The sequence below is a fragment of the Arachis ipaensis genome, chromosome B04, assembly GCF_000816755.2.
Source record: "Arachis ipaensis cultivar K30076 chromosome B04, Araip1.1, whole genome shotgun sequence".
NCBI classification, from domain to species: Eukaryota; Viridiplantae; Streptophyta; class Magnoliopsida; order Fabales; family Fabaceae; genus Arachis; species Arachis ipaensis.
Genome location: NC_029788.2, coordinates 22563486 through 22568756, shown reverse-complemented (window position 1 = coordinate 22568756; position 5271 = coordinate 22563486). Strand labels below are relative to the sequence as shown.

General features: G+C 28.7%; 1 long non-coding RNA gene across 1 annotated transcript; it reads right to left on the bottom strand.

The window, feature by feature from the left end:
* Positions 2854–3313, bottom strand: LOC110270575. The gene is made up of 2 exons (XR_002360214.1): positions 3057–3313; positions 2854–2888 (listed from the first exon to the last, which is right to left on the bottom strand). It is a non-coding gene; the product is annotated as an uncharacterized LOC110270575 (long non-coding RNA).

Genomic DNA, 5271 nt, shown 5'->3' with positions numbered 1-5271 from the left:
TCTAGTCTTAAGCTGTCAGCTCGTGGAGATGACATTTTTCAAAATCCAGCCTTGTATAGGTCTATAGTTGGTGGTATCTAATATGCCACAATTACTAGACCTAAAATTTCTTTTGCTATGAACAAAGTATCTCAATTTATGCATACCCCTTTAAAAAGTCATTGGAAAGCGGTTAAAAGGATTCTAAGATATCTTGCAGGGACAGCCAACTATGCTTTGAGGTTTCAAAAGACTAATGAAAGTCGAATCTACGACTTTAATGACTCAGATTGGGGCAGTGATATTGATGATAGAAAATCTACTATTGAATTTTGTGTATTTCTTGGTCCAAACTTAATCTCATGGTCAAGCAGAAAACAAAATGTAGTCAGGAGCTCCATAGAGGCAAAATATTAAGGGATAGCTACTGGTTTAACTGAAATCGTCTGGATTCAAAATTTGATGAGTGAAATGAGAAATCCATGCTCCATCACACCAAATCTCTACTGTGACATTCAAAGTGCAGTCTTACTAGCTGCAAACCCAGTCCTTCACAGTAAAAACAAATATTTCAAACTTGACTTGTATTTTGTGAGAAATCATGTTGTACAAAAGAGAGTCAATATTTTGCACATTCTCTTCCAAGACTAAATAGCTGACAGCTTCACAAAACTCATTTCTAATCTCAATTTCCTAAAATTTAGATCCAAGTTAAGAGTTACAGAATGCATCTAAAATTTTCACAGATCTAATGAATGCAGCGTCAACAAAAAAAACCTCAAAAGACAAAGTAATAAAATTGATATTAACAATAATAAATGTATAAGTCAGTCACAACTGAGAGTTGGTTAATGAATTAGTTACGGTTAGAAACTGTTGAAAGTTTCCAAAACTTGTTAGTTAGCTAAGTTAGTTAGAACTCTAGCTATATAAAGTACTGTACTTATTACTAGAAAAGGTTAATGTCATTTTTATATTCTCCACAAATAAGTTTTCTCTGCATCTCTTATTTTCTTTTTCTTTCTTGTTGTTTATATTCTTTATCTCTAGTTTAATACTTTACAACATTTATTAATGATTACAATAATTAATAAATAAAAAATAAAAAATTTAAATTATTTTTTGTTAATATTTTTTTTTTACTAAAATAATATGTCTAAGGTTAACATGCAACCATCCCACGTGTCACTTGATTCGACAGTCGCATTCAAACTTGTGCATAGCATTGACTCCAATTCTTCACATTCACAGTGCACTTAATTTCACTATTTTGTTGCATTGTTTAGTTTTGTCTTTAATAAGATTTAGAGTTTAGACTAATATTTACTAATAAATAAATTAAAATAATAAAATAAATAAAAAATATCTTCGAAAACGTATCACACCACATATATTATCAACCAAAAAAAATTTGATTTTAATAATATGGAATAGATTTTGTGCTTGTTTGTGCACTATTAAATCGATAAAAAAAATATATTTGTTCAATAAAATTTTTTTTTATTTTTTAGTGTGTTTGGCAAATTTTTAATAGTAAAAATAAAAGTACTAAAAAAATAAAAAAAATATATTTTTTGAGAAATTACAATTTACATCTTTTTTTTAAAGATTTTTTTAAAAAAAAATATTTTTCATATAATAAATGAATAAAAAAAATACTTTTATCTTATTTTACTCAAACATAATTGATAAACAAAAAAATCTTTTTAATTACATGAGAAACATAAAATTATTTTGACTTTTATAAAAGATCTTTTAAAAAATTATCATTAAAAAAGATCTTTTTTAAAAATAATGTCTAATCCCAAACAATAAATAATAGATATATCCTTTATAAATAGATGACAATGCACAAGAATTGACATATATCATCAAAAAGATTCTAAAGAGTTTTTTTTTTTTAATTTCTTACCAAGCCTGGCCAAGCATTTCTCATTCTATGCCCCTCTGCTTTTCCTCGTCACATCAAGTGAGTGATATTATGATAATTTCTTTTGAAGTTTATATTTTTGTGATTAACAATCAACAACAACTTTTTAAAATAATTCTTGCACTTATATTATATATTACAAGTGAATTGTAATTTATATGTGAATAATGTTAGAATTTTAGTTTTTTTTTTTCCTATTATTGAACCTTTATATTCACGAGACTACAACAAATTAGTTATCAGTGATTGTTATAAAAAATGACATCTAAAAAAGATCAAAATTATAATCCTCTAAAACTAATTATAATAAAATATGATAACATAAGAAAAACAATTCCATTGTCCTCCTATACTTTCTCTTCCAAAATTTTGACACGAACAATGTTTTCTACTAACATATATAACTATATATGTATGTAGGTGCTCTCGTAGTTATGGTGATGGCTAGTGGCCAGTGCAAGTTTCGGAATGGCGATTGCACCGCCAACTGTAACTACAGATGTGCGAGCACTGTTAGTGGCAGTCAAGGGTTGTGCGGTCCCGATATCGGTGGAGTGCAGAAATGTTGGTGCTATTTCGAGTGCGAAGTGGAAACATGTAAAGAAAACTTTGTAATGAGTGAAAATTGTGAAGAACATAAGTGCACTCTTGCTTGTATTAACAAGCATCCTGGCAAGTCAGCTGAAGGAAAATGCCGATCAGTTCCACCAAATCTGCTAACTATTTTTTGTCAATGTACTTACTTGTGTCCTTAGATTATGAACTTAGCTATGTATAATAAAGTTTTCTTGAAAGCTATATATAAGAAATTAAGTGAGCCTAATTTACTCTAAAAGTTAGCAAATAAGGGTTACTCACACTTATAATGACTATCAGACTTTTAATTTTCAGACTATGCGAGACTTAATACTATATCATAGGCGTTGCAGCAATAACATGTTCGATGTATATAGTCTTCCTGATCTGGGGGTTTGATTCTCTGCAAGAATGCATATAATGTAAGAGAAGGTCTCATCTAAATTAATAAAACCATGATACGATTTCTCAATATATAATATAATAAAACAGGGATCTTCACCCATGAATATGCTACCTATCCAATTCTGCATCAATATGAATTCATATATGCTTTAGTAGTAGTGCACACCTCCAAATTGTTGTTCTAACCGAGCCACAATGTGTTTTCCATAAGTGTATTTCTTCAAAGCATGAGCATGAATTCTGAGGCGAGAAAGCAAGATTGCTCGCTGATTTTAAGAACATATATCAATAACCTTCTGGATCATATAATTTGCAAATTGGTCTTTCATCATAATCTGCAGGGAATCAAAACAGGATTTAGTAAATACGTGTAGCCAAAATCAAATGCCTCACAAGTTGAAAAATGAATTTGAACAGTCTTGGCATGTGGAAGAATCATTGATACCGTATAAGCATGCAAAACTATACGATATGACGAGCTGACAACTATCATATATTCCTCATTTTCTTTTATGGAAGCTAAAGAAGCGTAATCTCCTATGAAGAACAATGTATGAACATTTCTTAGTAGATATATATGATGGTTCAAAACTAAGACATTTGAAGCATTAAACATTCTTCTCAATCCTAATGTATTTATCATCAACATATTTCCAGGATTAGGGATAATTTTCATTAATATCTTACAAGCCAGTGAATGAAGAGTTCATTTCTTGTATGGAGCTACTGGAAATTCTGAAGAATTAGAACACAAACCTTGTCAGTTGTCAAGTTTACACTTAACAATAAATTATCATTTTGTTCTTCATGTCCAATAATCTTGGAAACTAACAACTCCCGTTCAGTGGCATCACCATACTCTAGACATTTCTCAATGACATTTGAGGCAAACCTATTTATTCTAGTTAAATCAAATTTATTTATCTCAATCAATTCAAATAAATAATTAATTATAACGCTTTTAAAAATAATTAAACAAGATACATAAAACGAAAAAAAAGGAAAAAATTTTTTGGAATGAAGAAAAGAAATGGAGTTAAATATAATTTTGGTTTTAATTTAGAAGTCAAAAATTTTTTTTATCTCCCGCCTTTTTTTGCCTACAAAATGGTTTCGAAAGTTTAACTTAGTTTTAAAATCATTATTTTTACCAAAATTTTTATTTTTATTACAAAATTAATATAAAAAATATTTTTTAATGTTTATTTTTATTAGATAATATAGTCTTCTTTTAATTTGATTCATTTAATTAAAATGACTGTTTTAGAATTCTTAAAAAATTTTAAGATTATTTTGAGATTTTTAAATTTTTTTAGAGTTGTTTTGTATTTCGTTCTTTGAATCAAATTGGAGGAGATTATATTGTCTAACAAAAATAAATATTGTAGACTATTTTGTATACTTTAAAATTTGAGAAAAAAAAAGATTCAATTTTAAAAATTTCAAAGACTTTATTTAGGTCATTATTTTTTTATTCTTGGATCTTTCAATTATGACAACTTTTTAAAATTTGTTACAAAATAAGGCATAAAATAGATTTAATATGTGGCCAAAACGTGAGGTTTATAAGTATATTATTTTTTTATTTTAGTTTTTTTTTTTTTAATATGGACACCATTTAGCAGAAATCAAAATTGGAAGGTCTAATTTTAAGTTAAAAAATTTTTTTCTGAAAATAAAAATTGGAAGATCCGATTTCAATTTTAAAATTATTGTTTTTAAACAGAAATCGAAAGGTGCCTATTTAGCGAAGTCTTTGTTCAAATTTTCAAATTTTTTAAAAACAGAAATAAAAATGTCCTATTTTATTTTTTATTTTTGTTTTCACATTTTCAAATTTTCTTTTAAAATCATCTATTGAATTATAAATGCTTTGAGCGAGAAATTTTGGTTGCTTGGCATATGCAGCAAATACTTCGAGCTCATGAACCAAATTTTGTCCTAGAGAAGATCCCTTTGTCTTCATTAGATACCTAATTGGTTATAAAGGCTACAACCTTTACAACCTTCGAACCATATAGTTTTTTTGTCTCTAAAGGTATCATTTTTCATGAACATGTTATGCCCTTTCAGCACCTCACCTCATCTTCAGTTGAATGAAGACTTATTCAATGACTTTGTGCTTCCCACACGGCCACACCCATCCAAGACCTCACCTCACCACCCCACCATCTCAGTTGCCAAATCCAAACTCCACTGTTACCAACTTAGAACCTCATGATTCTGAATTACCAACAGTCACCACCACCATCCAACCTCAGCAGTTAAGAAGACCAGCTAGACACATCCAACCCCTAACTTATCTCAATGACTACATCTGCCACACCTCTACTCTATCCTTTGGCTAATCACATTAGCAATCATAGACTTATCCTTATCTA